This window comes from Acomys minous (assembly GCF_964271855.1).
Source record: "Acomys minous genome assembly, chromosome: 4".
NCBI lineage: Eukaryota > Metazoa > Chordata > Mammalia > Rodentia > Muridae > Acomys > Acomys minous.
In genome coordinates, this window is record NC_140486.1 from 12,632,576 (window position 1) to 12,648,583 (window position 16,008).

Sequence of the window (16,008 nt, forward strand, 5' to 3'; positions counted from 1 at the left end):
GGCTGCTGTAGCAAGGCCACTAACAGAGACAGAGAATCCAGTGGCTGGAGGAAAGCAAGATGTCTGGATGAGTCAGAAAGACTGGCATGGGGACAAAGCCCTAAACTGACTAAAAGGCAGGCCATCGCCTTTCTGTGAGATTCCCTGTGCTAGTTCACACTTCTGCAAATGATTCTGAGGCTCTGCCTTCTAGCCCTGACTTTCTCTAGTCCTTAACAGGCCCCTTCTCCCAAGATGTTTCTAGGCCTGAGCTGATCCTGGGTTTGTTAAGAGTCCTGTGAATGCCAGTCAGGAGCTCTACCACTGAGCCACCTGCCCTCTCTCCAGCCCCTGTGACAGTTTTCTTGTCCAGCCTTGTGCTTTGAATAGGCCCAGTGTTGTGGGCATCGGACTTGAGACCTGATTAAGAAAATCAGTAGGTCCCTCAAAATACAAGAAATAATTACTGAAGTGCTCTAAGCAGGCCTAATGGCAGCTGAAACCTTTTCAGCAATTATCTTATTTAATTTTGACATCAGTTGTGGGAAGAGGCCACTTTCATTCTTTCTCCCCCACCAGGGCATAATTTCTTTCTTTTCTTTGGTTTGCAGTGGTTTCCCGCCACCTTTGGGATAAACCCCAGGTCCCGCCCATCATCTTTCCAGTACCACTCGCTCACTCCCGACTTGGCCAATATATGATGTCCTGGCTGCTCGCGCTGCAGTGTCATTGCCACGTCCTCTCCTCTCCCTTCCCACCAACAAGGCTTTTCCCAGAGGCTGGCTTAAGCAGCATTTGCAGTCCCCTCCCCCAAGCAGCGGCCCCACCCTTGCGTGGCCTTCAGAGGAAGTACTTCCTTAAAAGTTGCCTTGCCCTGGACCAGTCCGTATGTTTCTCACCCTCCTCCAAATGCCCCCATCACTCACAGTAGTTACAGATGTGTGCAAGAGCAATTTACAGAAAAAAAAGATGTGTGCCCACTGGTGCAGCTCACCAGGCTGCAATGGACAGTTCTAACCCAGTGGTCACACAGACGGACCTGGGTAAACTAAATGGGTGACGAAACAAAAACAAAAGTCATAAGTGAGCCTTGAAATGGACCGGTAGGAAGGAGAGAGGGTTGCTAGCGGTAGGAGCGAGGTAAGAGAGGGGGTTGGGGATGGAGTGATCAGAATCACTATACGAACCTAGTAAATAAAAAGAAATTAAAACAAATCTTCAAGAATAGGAAGCAAAGACAATCCCTCTGGGTGAAAAGGAAAAACAAACCCAACTGTATTTTAAATAAATGCTATAACCACACTAAAGGGCCAAAAAGAAGGAGGAAAGGCTAACCAGGTAATTTTTGAACAGGGCATTCTGGGGTAGAGAAGGTTGGCTGCTGTGGTTCCAGGGAAGCGGTTCCCGGAGAGTTTAGGTGTAATGAAGGACTGAGGGGATGTGTTACTCACCTCACTGGAGAAGGACGAGTAAATACGGAGTGGAGAGGAGGACGCTAACTCCATAGCAAAGAACTGGAGTTAGAGGATGGATGTAGGCTCAGGGTTTCTAGATCTGGAGTGTGTGTGTGTGTGTGTGTGTGTGTGTGTGTGTGTGTGTGTGTGTGTGTGTGTGTAAGTATGTGCATAGGTTACCTTTCTGTTGCTGAGAGGGAAATATTATGACTAAGAGCAACTTACAGAAAAAAAGAATGTTTATTTTGACTATGGGTCCAGAGTGATAGGCCATGATGGTGGGGGAAGCAAAGCGCCAGGCGGCTAGAGCAGGAAATCCTATCTTCAAGCCCAAGTACAAAGCAGAGCGAGTGAACTACAAATCAGGAGAGGCTACAAACTCCCAGAGGCCCGGCTCCCTCAGCAAGGTTCCACATCCAAAAGGTTCCACTGCCAAAGGTTCCACATCCAAAAGGTTCTACATCCAAAAGGTTCCACATCCAAAAGATTCCACTTCTAAAAGGTTCCACTTCCAAAACATTCCACAGTCTCCCCAAACAGAGTCACCGAGTGGAGGCCAACAGCTCGAACACCAGAGCCCACACAGGACATTCACTTCTCATTCAAATTACCACAGTATGTGAGTATGTGTGCAAATGTGTCCATATTTAGTATGAGCTTCTAGGCATGTTCATATGTGCATGCATATGCATGCTTACAATGTATGAAAGGTATATGTATATGAATATATATATATATATATATATATATATATATATATATATATATATATCATGTATGCATTTCATTCAGAAGCCAAGAAGTAAAGACCCCTCAACACTGAGCACACTAAATGCTCTGCTATTAACATGTAATATCATTGTCCAAGAAAAGGAGCCAAAAGTCCTTAGAGAAAACTGATCCCAGGGCTGTGGTAGGGCAAGAGCAAGATGGACCTGGATCCCCTTTTTAAGCCAGAAAGAAAGAGGGGGACACTTGAGGGGGGATGCTGCAGGTGTCCAGGCAGGGAAGTGAACCACAAAGAGATGAGAATGAAATCACAGTTCAGATTGAGCTCATCAGCCTGGATCAGGACTTCGGAAGAGCCTGATGGCCAGCTGTTCCACTGTCAGCATTTTTTTTTTAAACACAGTACAACTTGGAAAAAAAGTTTCCCAGTGTAATACAATCCCCAGTGCACAAGGAAGTACGCTTACATCAAAGCTCAACTCAGGCTGTACGTCATTTCTTCTTCTAGAAGATGGGTTCTAGAGATAGGCTAACTGAACTAGCTTAAGGGTCTAGGGAAGGCTCTGGCCTGGTCTCAGTCATACAGATAGCGTAGAGTCATTTGGGCTGTCACCTCTGCTCCTGGTTGTGGGAGTTGAAGGGAGCCTCTGGCTATACAGATACCGTAAGGGTCATTAGACTATTAGGTATCTCTGGTCCAGGTGGTAGGAGCTTGGGGAGCCCCTGACTGGAAGGGTCATTTAGATTACCAGTCACCTCTGGTCCTGGTTGTAGGAGCTTGCTATGGCCTGCCCCGACAGATAATGAAGATTATCAGGCCATTAATCTCCTCCAGTTCCCAGGCTTCTGGAAAACCAGGCCGTATGTCCTTTCCTTTGAAGAACAATCCCAAATGCTTAATATTCCTGGGTTCCCTGGAGACATGAGAGTGCAAGGACCTTTGTGTTCCCAGCATCTGCTCAAGGCAGGGTGGTGGTGCATGGGCATTGCATGGGAGGTGGCTTGAAAAGCTCAGTCATTAAATCCGAAACTGTACAAACTCCAAAAGAATTGAGGGCAGAAATAGTAAAAGCAGGGCTTCCTGAGGCACACATCCGACAAAAAGATAAATTAATTCTGGGCTGACCAGCAGATATGGAGGCGGGCTGAAGTTAGATAGACAGACAGACAGACAGACAGACGAGAGCCGCGAATGGATGCCGGTTAAGCTGCAGGGCAACTGCATCGCTTTAAGACACCTCCCACAGACTGCTGCCTCATCCTAACTAATCGAGACACGGGAGAAAGCAAGAGAAACTGTATGATAGCTAGACCGGGAGTCAAGTTCAACCTCCGCAAGGAAGAAGGCTAATAAGCGCCTCTACACGCATCCTCCAAGAGGGCCTGTGCCAGGAGGCGGAGGTGAGAGGACAGCGAGTTCAAGACCAGCCTGGGTTACGTAGAAAGACACTGTCTCAAAACAAACACACAAACAAAATCACCGTTTCCGGCCAAAACCTAACCTGGATCTAATCACAAAGAAACATTAGATTAAATGGGGAATTTCATTTATTAAAAACTAGGGTATCATACTCTTCAAAGATGTCGATGCCGTGAAAAACAAAGAAAGGCCGTAGAGGTGTTAGAGCTTAAAGGAGACTAAGGAAGACATAAGGGTAACTAAAACCCAGCCCTTTGAGAAATGCTGCAACAACGCCACAGTTATCCGACAGTCGTGAAATAAGTGGTGGGTGAGACAGGAATGTGCGTCAACATTGGGTGTGGTTATGTCAGGGGATGGGCCTTCCATCACAAACACGTGCTAGACAGGCTAGGGCCATGGTGTGTCCACCCTGCCCTCCTGTGGTCTAAAGACTACGCATGCTTGTACACCCAAGTATGTGCATATGTAACTGGTAGGCAGAATATAGACAACATAGTAGATATCTGAGATACAAGGGGATTGTTTTTATTTTTGCCGACTCTTCTGTAACTTGAAATTATTTCTAAGTTAGTAAATGTAAGTGTATGTTCCAAGCTTAGTAAGGTACTCACTCATCTAGGTGCGGACTATCCTCTGCTAGGGGACAGTTCTAGAGTCAAGCTAGTCTGGTTGGACATGTGGCCCTGAAGAAATGGCCACGCTTGGGGTCTCTGCCCTTCTGTGGGGTGATGCCCACCTATGGGCACTTAGGCAGTTTAAAGGCCATCATACCTACAAGTCCTGAGCTCAGGCCAGGCCAGAGGAAGGATGGCCCCACAGCCATCTCTCACTTGGCAGCACTGATCTTCATCAGATATGTTCAGGGTCATGGCTGAGCATTGCCTGCCTTTCCTAAAACAAGGACATCGTCAGGCCTGGCCTCTGGCCGGCTCCCACCTGGCAAAGATCCATTGTGGGCTGTGGGCCTCTGCCAAGCTTTTGGCAGGCCCTTGTACTCAGGCCTTGACCTACACTGGTTCCCACTGGCAACACGCTCTTTCTTTGGGGGAGGGTTGACTCTGTGGGTCCCTACTAGAGCACTCTGCTCCTCATACGGGTTCCTTCATGGATGGACCCAATGAAGTGTTCCAGCTTGGATTCATTCGTACTTCACGGCCCCTCTCCTGAGAAAACCCTTTTCCCTGGTGCCATCGCTCCCAAACCGCACCCCCCCCCCAATAGTGAGGCATATGAACTCTGGCAAACAGGTTTACTTGCTCTCCCTCCTCACCTTTGAAGCCTGGAACTCTCCCAGAGGCCTTCAAACTGGCCCTCAGGCCAGGCATGTGCCCTGATGAGGCCTCTGGGTAAAGTGTCTTCCTTGGCCCATCATTTAGGGACAGGTGTGCTGGGCTGTTTTCCATTTGTCCTTCCATCCTGCTTGCCACCCTCCTCAAGTGGAAACTTTCCCCCAAAAGGCAGAATACCAATATGGGCTTTCGATTGGTTCGGCAATGAGGAAGAAAGGCATGGGGACCAGAGGGAAGGCAGGTGGAGATCAGGATGTTAAATGCCTAGTCTCCCCTTCTTCAAGCCGGCTGTGTTCTTGGAACAGACACCACAGCCTAGGGAAGGAGGCCCCTCTTCATACCCTTTCCTGACTCTCCGGGTAGTATCTCTCTCCCTGCTCACCTCTTCTCCCTCAGGAAAGACAGCACCCCATGTTAACAGTCTTGGTGGCTACAGCGGGTCTCACGACCCTCCCCGCACCTTGCCCAGGCCTCTAACCTCAACTCCCTTCACAGGGCTCACTCTGAGCATACCACGTGCTATCTCTTTCGTGCTGCCCTGATTCAGACAGACATCTGTGGGTGTGAGGCTCTTCCTTCAGGAATATGTGGAGATCTGTGCAGCGGCCTTGGTGAGGGGATCTATCTGGAAGGCAGGCGTGTGCTACCCAACAAATGCCAGGGCTGCCACCCCAGGCCTCTCTCTGAGGAGTGCTGTTTTTCAACTTCATTTCATCTTTTCGTGACCTACCGTTCACTGAGGTGCAATACAAGAAAGGAATTAAAAGAGAGCGAAGTCGGCAGAGGAATACCTTTCTTCTGGGCTAACCCCTTTGTTGGGAGTGCTTTAGGAGCCAGATTCAACCGGGGATGGGGGGGCATGTGGCTGAGCATGCTCCTCAATATTGGTTCTGAGAGACACTTGGGGCTTCTTATTATTCATTCTATTAAAATTGGGATATTAGCTAATGCCTGTCATGTCTTTAGAGAGTGGGCCTGGCAACTTCCCTGATGTACTGCCTGCTTGGAGGAGGAGAAGGCCTTTGATGTGGTGCTATGCCTCTGTCACATCCATTCTGTCTCCTGCCCTGTGACAGGGACACCGTAGCTCCAGGAGGAAGCAGTGGAATTAGCAGCATGCCCCACTGTGCCAGGACTCACGAGTGAGGGGGCCTCCACCTTGCTCTGCACTGGAGCCCCTCAAGGCAGCAATGGGGCAGCCAGGACGGTCCTTCTGGCCCCAGGAGGATGGATTCCCATAGCCAAGGCCCCCAATGATTTAGAAATAAGGAGCTGGGATGAAAACCAGAAATCTTGCTTAAAAATAAGAGCTGCTGCGCAATGTCCTGGTTCTCCTTTACAGCCCATCTCTGGAAGGAATGGCTAATACAACTAAACTCCAGTCCAGTGGGGAAGACTCAGATTTTGGCGTTCTCAGGCCTGGCACCACCAGGTGTTAGGATAATTGCGAGGTCTTGGCCAGTAAAGTGCTCTGCTGGTCCTGTGGAGGGACTAGTGGCTTCTAGCTGACAAAGGTTCCTCACATGAGGATGGCCAGGTAGAGCTTGTGTCAGGTGGCCTGCATCACAGACTAAATGCATACATGTTGGGGGATTTTTTTTTTTACAGAGAGTCAAGGAGCAAGAGCTTTTTCAAGGGGCTGCAGGTGACTGGTAGAGACAGATTCCCATGATCAGGCTAGTGGGCCCAGGGTTGCTTCTCAGAGGAGGCAGGATGGATGGTGGCCAAGGATGGTGAGTAAAATGAGGGCAGAAAAGTGCCAGGAGGAACTGATAAGCTCAGAGATCAGGTGGAAGGAATAGAGTGAGGGACAGGGAAAGGTCAGAGGTCAGGCTGGAAGGATATTGATTATAAGCCTGGCATACTTTGCCCTTCCTTTTGTTTCCCTGAGCAACCCTTAGCTCGCTATTAATCTCCCAAGACTGGTCTTGTTGATCAATGTTGATTTTTTTTCCCTGCACACCTGTTCCTGTTTCAGATGAAAATGTATTATGAAATCATTCCATTTGCCTGGTGATTACCATGGCAATCAGGCATGCTCGCTGACAGGCCAGCACTTCTCTTGAAGACAAGATTCTGCTGATAGGCACTTTCTTGTCACTTACACCTGGCTGGGGAGGGAGGGCCATGAAGGGACACAAGGTGAGGCTGAGAGGATGGTAGCCTTTTCTAGGATGCCCAGGCAGGTTAAGCACAGCCCCAAGGGCCTTGGGAAAGGGGGGTTCCCTGCAGAAAGATGGGGGTTGGTTCAAATGGTAGGTAGGTCAGGGGTTAGCAAACCATTTGACAAACAGCCGAAACTATCCTCAAAAGGCTCACCCTAAAGGCTATATCTAAGCTACTTGCAAGGCAGCTTGACTACCACTCAACCCCCCCCCCCCCAATCCGAGGTGGAATCTACCTCTGTGGCCTCCTGGAGCCATCACAGACACGTGACTGTTATTCTCGCTGTTCTCTGTGATGGGGTTAAGATGTGGGTGCTGATGAGAGCCCAGGTGTTTTCAAATTGTTTAGTCTTGGTGGGGTAAGTTTTAAAAGGTTTCAGGGATACTGCTCAACTTCAATCAGATCTCAGCTCCAGCACTTAGTGTCGCTGGGCCAAGTTACTTAGCCTTTCTGGGCATCTGCCATTTAAGGCAGACACTGAACACTTCTAAAGCACACAGTTGCCCAGATCAAGTATGTAAACCCATTAGAACAACACTGGTACATAGGAAGCCCTCGAAGGTCACACAGTGATGACCTTTGGTCATATCTGTATTGTTAGAGGGGAGGGCACTGAGTCCAGGGCATGTGGCCAACTGGACTAGAAAGTCTGGTCTTATTGTCTCATGTTAAGGATGCTTTTCTGATGCTAGAGTGTATAGGGTGGAGGAGCGTGAGAAAAGCATCCTCGCTCATATCCACATTTTGATGCCAGCAGGACTGGGCCTGGCATTGGCAGTGCCTCTTCTGCTAGTGGAGCAGGAAGGGCTGAGAGGAACAGCCAGGAGGATGGGCTGTATATAAACACTGCCTTGCCTGTTTCTCCCGATGTCCTCCTTGGTGCTACCCTCCTCTGAACCAAGAGAAGCCTGAAGCCCAATAGATCAGAGCTGACCTAGAACAATGGCAGATGAGACTGGAAGGCAGGCTTTCAGGCCTCTCCCTGGGATGTCTGTTGGTGTGCTGTCTGCAGCTGATCCGTTTCCCAGCCCAAGCTAGGTCTAACCCATCTTCTCGAGTTCGCATCTCCTTACTCCAAATGCAGCTCTTGAAGCTTAGCACGGGGTAGGGGGCTTTGATGCACCTACACTCTGAAAAAAAATAAGGATGTCTACCTCATTTGTTGCCTCCCCCAGTTACACACACACACACACACACACACACACACACACACACACACAGACACACACACACACACACACACACACACACACACACACACACACACACACACGAGTACCGTCTAAGGGCACTGCCACCATAGGGTAGGACATCGCTCAGGCTGTTCTAGGCCCCACACTACTTCTCCTTTTCATATAATGACACTTGTCATTAGTGCCATTGTCTTTCGTTGCCACAGATACTGAGCCATGCAAAGCAGGCCAGGAGCTGTATTACAGAACCCACCAGCCAGAGGCAGTGACAAGCCATTATTCTGTGTCCTGCAAACTGCACAGTGATAAGGAAACTCCACCAATTTGATCCTTTATCTTGTTGCAGGTTTAGGAAAGATATTATTTCAATCTAGATAATGATTCAATTTCTCAGACGGAAATGAGATTTTTTTCCCCCCCAAGTCTTGGCAGGGGGTGAGGAGGTGGTGGTGGTGAGGTGTGCCACCAAAATCCCTCTTGGGGATGGAGCAGGCTATGCTCAGGTTAGAGGATTTCCTGTAATTTAGAGAATATACTCTGTGTGTGTGTGTGTGTGTGTGTGTGTGTGTGTGTGTGTGTGTGTGTGTGTGTGAACTGAGAGCAGGAAGTTTGATCGCAAAGGAGAAACATACAGGTTGGGCCAATAAGAGTACAAAGTAAGTTCTGTTTGGATATTCATAAGCATTAGCCCAAACCCATAACACCTAATTGAGAAGATAAGTATGCAGGGTGAAGCAAACAGCCTGGGATGCAGTAAGGCACAGAATAAGGATACACAAACTAGCCCCGCTATGCAAGGGTCACACAGGTCTTCTACAGCCTGTCACACGGTGGAGATCTCCCAGGTCATTTTGCTGACAGATGGGCTCAATACCACTTTCAGAGCTTCCTGTCGCAGGGGAGGAAAGGAGCCCACCCCCTCCCTGAGCAACTGTGCCTCCAAACTGAAGTCAAATCACCTCATCCAAGGAAGTCACAAGGTGCTGACAACGCAGCTCATCTCTGCGTACTCTGGAAACACCAGGAAGCCATTAAACAAGATGCCAATGACATCAGATAACACATACGCCAGTACCTCAGTGATTTGCACTAAACAATGACTTTATAGAAATAATGCATCTTAAAGGCTTGGGAATTCCGAGAGCTTCAGGTCAGCAAAGCAAAAGTGATTTGCTTTAAACAATTATTGTGATTAGAGAGTGGTTGTCAGATCGCTTGTAGGAACAGAGGAAATCTAAGGAGTTAGGAACATCTACAAAGCGGGCATGCATTTGAGCCATCCCACAGAGGGCCGTTTGAGGAAACAGCCAATGAGAAGGCTCATCTCAGCCCAGCCCCTCGGGGATAGCCCCAACTGCTGACTCCAAGTCACAAGAAGGTGGCATCTCTCAATATGGCGCCAGAGTAACCAGACTCGGGCATCTAAATGAAAAGCAACACACAATGGTGGGGAACATTGGGTGTCTCTAGGAAACTTGGGGCTTGGGGCTAAGGATTGGGGGGTGTTTCTTTTTAACTGGAGACCTTCTGATACGTTCCAGTTAAGAGCCACAAGACTATTACCAATCAAGAACAGGAATGCAGTTAATAAAAGTTCACATTTTCAGACCAGGTAGACATCACTACTGTTAGAGGCTGCTTTGTCACTGTCACCATTTGAGCTCTCCCTATGCTTTGAAAGCACAAAGGCAGTCAGAGGCCTGCCAGGTCAAGTGGCTGTGACCTGTGGGTGGCTGTCTTTACAACAGAGATGCTAATTAGGCATGAAAGTAAATGCAAGGAGTGCTGGGCCCAGGTCCTCTTGACCTACCAGAACACACCTTCCCAGGTCTGAGTGTATAGCATGTGGCTTTTGCCTGGAACAGTCTCTGGACTCCTGGCTCTTGACTCAGGTGGTGCCGTGGGAGCAGCATGCCTCTGGAAGTGTGATGGAAGGCTGCAGAAGAGTAATGCGGCAAATGAAGCCCCAAGCCTTGTCTCCAACCCATACATCAGCGCAGTGTTGCATATGGAACCGAGGGGACTCGCCCTAGCATATGTACTTGCTGGGAGCCTGGCTGCCACTTGTGCTGCCCTGGCCCCCCGGGCAAGTGTTCGCTATGAACATGTCACACGCACCCTGTACCATCTCAGGCTCTGCTCCCAGGACACTCCAGCAGATCTTTCACCAGCAGTTGCACATGGAACCCCCTCGTGTTGACAGAGTACCCCCTAGTGTCAGATGTGCACATGGCCTGCTGCTTTGGATACAGGAGCATAACCAGCATCCTTCTTTGCCAGAGACCATTTGTCTGATGCATTGCCTATGAGAGCCAGAGAGACACCACACTGGCCCCAGAGTGAAGAGAACCCAGGGACCTGGGGACCGTGGGATCATTATTACTCTATGTCTCCAACAGGGGTGCAGGCAGCCCTAGCATGGGCTGCTTCTTCATCAGAGTGAGATCCAGTCTCCTGCATCAGAGGGCTGGAGTGAACGTCTTAGATGTGCCACATACCAGGTCACCTGAGCAGATGTGTCTAAGTCTAAGTCTCAGTTTCTCTAGTTCTACAATGGGAATGCCTGGTAACCGTGTGAAGCTCTCAAGAGGCAAGCCTGCCAAGTGCGTGTACACAGCTAATGCTAAGTAAGTACTACTTATTACTATTAGTATTCCAAAAAATAGCCAGCCCTTCCTGCTAACCTGCATTTGTTAAACACATAGATTTCAGTTGTCCTGGGCACCAGTGGCTCTCCAGGAGAACAAGCAAGGATCTTGGTGACAGTCCACTTTAACCTTACTGTGTCCCCAGTGCTGGCTTCATGGGTGATTGTGGCCCTTGGCTGTTGCTGTCTGCAGAAGGCTCTCTGTGCATTTGAGGGACGTGTTCTGAGACCCAGGGACAATCCCAGACATGCATTTCCAGTGTGCATATGTGCTGATCTCAAGGCCAACCTCAAGTTGGGTGAAAAAAACCCACACAGTCATCTGTACATGATGGAACGGCAGGCAAGCTGGGCAGAATGTACCTTTATTTACACAGATGAGAGACACTTTCCGTGTGACGGTTCTTTGTATCACCATTCTGGGCACTCAGCGTCCTGTCCGGCCTCGCCAACCTCTCTTCCGCCCACTAGACCCACACCTGTGCTGCCCTTCACACAGCCAGTAAGGCTTCTGCTCTGCTCCCCACCTCCCATGAGGCCCACGTCAAGTCTGTCCTTCCCCAGAGGGGACCCTCCCTGACTACTCTCATCACTGGTGTCTCTTTCCATGCCATGGGAGCCAGAGCAGGTCTAGGTACCCTTCTAGAAGGTTCTATGTCTCATGCACCTTTTCCCATACTCAAGTTTGACTCACTGCTCTGGCTTGAGAACACTGTCCTGTGGTGTGTGAGAGAAATTTTTTGACAGGGACAACAAACAGCAAACTTAGGACAGTGCAGACATAGCCTCTCGGTGTTCTGGGTAGTCTTGCAGACCTACAGTCAAGGAGATCTGTCTGGGAAGCCCCCCAGGGGTGGCCTCTGCATAGAGGGCAGAGCGGGGCTCAGGACATCCTCCTTTGACTTAAGGCCTATGTGCTTGGGACCAGCCCTGCCCAATGAGAGGGACCTTCCAGAAGAAGAATCCAAAGCCAGTTCCACACAGGTCACATAGTTCCTGCCCTTAGCAGGGAAAACTGCCCATTTCCCAGAAGCATTGTTAAACCACAAAACTCAACAAGCAAAATTCCTACTTACAAGCACCGACTCCTTTGGCTTCAACTTCAGGCCACCAGCTTTTCTGCAAACCTGCTCATTTCCTGCAAAGAGAGGGATAGGCAGAGAGAAGCACGTTAGCATCTGCTCTGGGTATCCTTCAAGCTTTCCTGGCTGGCCTCCGGCTCCACACCTTCTCAGCACGCACGTTCCTTCCTGCAGCACTCCCCTCCCCTCCCTGGGAACACCATGTTCTGTCGGGTGGGCGCCCCCACCCCTGCAGGCCTGTGGGCTCTGCCCACGCCGCCTCCTCCCGCTCCCGGCGCCCTGCCAGTCTCCGATTGACCACTGCCTCCAATTCCCTGAAGGCACAGGGCTTCTTCCCACTCCGGAGCCAGCGAGGCCTCCACTTCTGTAGCATGGGGTTGCCTAGCAACGGTGCGCGCGGGCTCAGAAGGCCCTCCTAAATTGGACCTCACAGCACAGGGCATCTCCTTGTACAGCTGCCTGCATCTTAACAATCCGCCTCTGAATAATAACACAATGGTAATTGCATTCATGGACCCCAAACTACATTTAAATAATGTTCAAGAGCTGACACAAACCAACAAAGGCCAGAAAATGCATCGGGGAGGTTGACTGCGAGGCCACGCAGGGACGCTCCGCTGTGGGAGGGAGCTGACACCAAAGACTTGAGTTAATGACAATGCCGACCTGAACTGTGAATTCTCCTGCTTCTGCCTGAGCATGTCACCGCTGTAATGCGTTGTAATGTAAGTCTGGGCAATTAATGCGAGGAGGTAGGGATGCCTCAAGACAGGGTGCCCTCTGCTTCTGCTGACTTGTGCTTCAATTTTGGGGAAACAGGGGAGGGAAGAGTTCACAGAAAAGGAAGCTTGAAAGTGAAGTTCTGTTTCTTTCTTTTCTTTCTCTCTTTCCTCTTTCTTTCTTTCTTTTTTGTTTCTTTCCTCTTTTTCTTTTTTTCTTTCCTTTCCCCCTTTTCTGTATTCTTTCTTTCTCCTTTCCTTTTTCCTTCCTTTCTTTTCTTTCCCTCTTTCCTTTTCTTCTTTCTTTCCCTCCCTCTCTCCCTCCCTCTTTCCTTCTTAACAAAGTCTTGCTCTGGTCCTGTTTGCCTGGAACTCACTATGCAGACTAGGCTGGCCTCAAACTCATGGGCACACGCTCTGCCTCTTCCCCTGCCTCCAAAGTGCTGAGACCATACCATGCTATGCTTAAATACATTTTAGAAGGGAAGAGAAGACCCCAGTAAACCAGAGAAAGAGACACACAGTGCCACACAACCAATGTTATTTCAGGATGAAAAGTGAAGGCCCTTTTGGGGTCACAGCCACAGACTGGGTTGACCATTTCAAAGCCTGAAAACCGGTAACAGACTCATTCCCAATAGGCAAAGTCTCTAACAGTCATTGAGTGAATAATGCGGTAGGTACAGTCATACAAGGGGCTATCATCCACCCTTTGAAAAGAAAGAAATTCTGATATCTATACTGAACGTGAGCCTCAGGGCCATGTTAAGTAAAAGAAGCCAGTCACATAAAGACCACTTCCAAATAATTCCCCTTACCAGAGAAGTCCAGAGGAGCTAAATCTATAGAAACAAAAGTACAGGGCAAAAGCTGGGGGTGTGGTGGGGGTGTCTTATAAGCACAGATGAGGAAGAAGAGAGAGCTCTGAACTGAGTGGTGGGGATGGCTACACAGCAGTATGACAAAGTTAATGCCATGAAACCACACATTGAGAAGTTGTTAAAATGATAAATTATATATATGTATATGTATATATATACATATATATGTATATATGTATGTATTCTGTTTCAAATTTTTTTTTAAAAAATCCATTTGTTATACTGGTGCAAGGCTCACTAGGCTGGCTCTTCAAGACTTTGAGTAATCATATTGTCCCATGTCACTCTCAAACTTGAACAGGGTAGTTGTCACCAGGACTAAAGCTACACTGCTCAGGGCAGCTGACAAGCAGGGGCCTGTGCCATGTAGTTGCACACAAGGCCTACATGCTGAGAGGCAAGGTTGTTCTACACATCTGCTTACAGCATCTGCTTTCCTCTAGGGACAGCACCGCCCCTCGCTGTCTCCTGCCTGCTCCCTCCGGTCACATAGGCTACACTGTGTTTCCCCGTTGTCTGCCCCCTGTGCCTTAGCCCAATCTTCTGGCTTCACATCAAATCCCACATCCCTCAGGAGCCTCCTGGATTCCAGACCCCTTCCCCTGATGCTCTTTGCGAATGCTGTAGCCTGTGTTGACCGGATTAGCCTTGCTTTGCATTGTAGTCTGAGTGGTGTTCCTCCCTAAGAATCCGTGGACCTGTGCCTGCCTCAGGACCACACACTCCATCCTAAGAGCTGCTGGGCTCCTTTGCCTCCTTTTCAGGGAAGACTTGGCAGGAAGCAGGCCTGTGGGCAGTGCTGCGGAACACCAGACTCAGGACTTCAGGTAGAACCCACCAGCAGCTGCTGCAGGTGCCGGCAGCTGGGTATTTCCAGGTCTGGTTAATTTGGAAGGGTCATTACAGCTAATGGCTTCTCAGAGAAAGAATGAATAAACAGCATAGACAATTTTTTTCAGTGTCCTAGATTTTTTTCCCCCTTGGAATATGCTTTAAGTCTTAAACCAGTGTTACAAGAAAAAAAGGAGATGATGATGATGATGACGATGGGGGAGGGGAGTGGAGAGCCTAAGCCGGAGACATGGGAGGAGCCCAACAGCTGCTTTGGACAAGCTTCCTCTGTCTCCCTGCTAATAAATAGGGCATGATCTGGAAGGCTCTTCCAAGTCAAACAGATAATAAAATTATGCCTGGAAATGAGAATGTGGAGAATGAGTAACGTTCCAGTGTTACACCCCACCCCACCATTGCCCTGGTGCTAGGTACCATTATCAGAGGACACGGTGCCAGCCGTGACCCTCCTTGGACAAGACAAGGTTTGCAGTCACTCCACTGTCTTCCCAGACACTGACCCTGGTGCTTTCAAACTTATGACCTGGCTTTCCTGGCTCTCATCTGATCATTAAAGTCCTCTAGACTAATGACTTGTTTTCCTGAATCTCCAGGAATGGCTGGAAACAGGCCAGAGGGCACCGTCTAGGCTCCATCTCTCCAGCCCTTGGCTCTGTGACCAGTAGCCCTGTCTGTCAAGTCTGGCTGCGGCAGGACAGATGCCCCTGGCTCTCCCAGACAGGCCAGATTAAGTGGGAGTGCTGTTCTGAGACCAGAGAGCACTGGCTCCAGACTGCGTTCCCAGGGAGAGACAGTCTGGGCAGATGACAGTGGTATTCTTGCGTGGCTCTGTTTCCTGGTCATCGTATCGTTTCCCTCTGCCTTGGGAGACAGACACACAGGTTGCTTCTTCTGAAACACCGTGGCTTTCAGTGGCAATGGGATAAATTGTCATTTAAAACTAGATGAGCAGTGACATTAACACTAATGTTAACAATCTCCCTTAACTAACGTGTGGACAATGCTTTGTGGTTTAGTCTGGTCCCATGCACCTGCCAGGCAAGTGGGAGAGCTTTGGCCCATTCTTTGAGTACAAGATCTGCTTCTTGCTAGAGATACAGCCATGAGAAAGCAGATTCTGCTGGCAGTCTTTCTGGAGGCTTCTAGACAGGCAGGGAGCTAAGTTCTGAGTCACTACTGAATTTTTTAGAGGAGAAAAATCTATGCTCAGAGGAGCTCTGCAAATCTCCCACTCCGCTCCTAAAAGCACCCCAGAACAAAGTGGACAAGTACTCCCAACCACACTGAACAACAGGCCAGAGTTCTGTTCACAATCTCACAGCTGCAGAAGTGGGCGATGAGTTCCAGTTCGAGCCATGCCCTGCTGATTTCCTCCTCCTGTGATGATCAGCAGCAGCCAGGCAGCAGGGACAAGTGCTCTGTGAGGTTGGAAGGTGCATAACACAAGCACACACCCTTTAGAAACAAGTGTAGAGTGGCAGGGGCCACAGGAGGTCCTCTCGGAGGACAGACCCTGTGGCAGGGTCTCCCTTAACTACCCCTAAAGTTCCCGCAAAGGCAAGCCTGGCGGTCATATTCTCAGGCACCCATGTGA

At 49.3% G+C, this 16,008-nt stretch overlaps 1 protein-coding gene and 1 long non-coding RNA gene across 2 annotated transcripts in view; one reads left to right on the forward strand and one right to left on the reverse strand.

Annotated features, from left to right (window-relative positions):
- ZBTB7C (zinc finger and BTB domain containing 7C) overlaps positions 1 to 16,008 on the reverse strand; it is a 311,453-nt gene that overhangs the window by 113,652 nt on the left and 181,793 nt on the right. Inside the window, exon 3 of the mRNA XM_084780977.1 lies at positions 11,957 to 12,018. The gene's annotated coding sequence lies outside the window, so the exon portion shown is untranslated. The remainder of the gene's footprint in view (positions 1 to 11,956; positions 12,019 to 16,008) is intronic.
- LOC311596997 lies at positions 1,926 to 14,501 on the forward strand. The gene is made up of 3 exons (XR_014779048.1): positions 1,926 to 2,052; positions 10,633 to 10,860; positions 14,327 to 14,501. It is a non-coding gene; the product is annotated as an uncharacterized lncRNA (long non-coding RNA).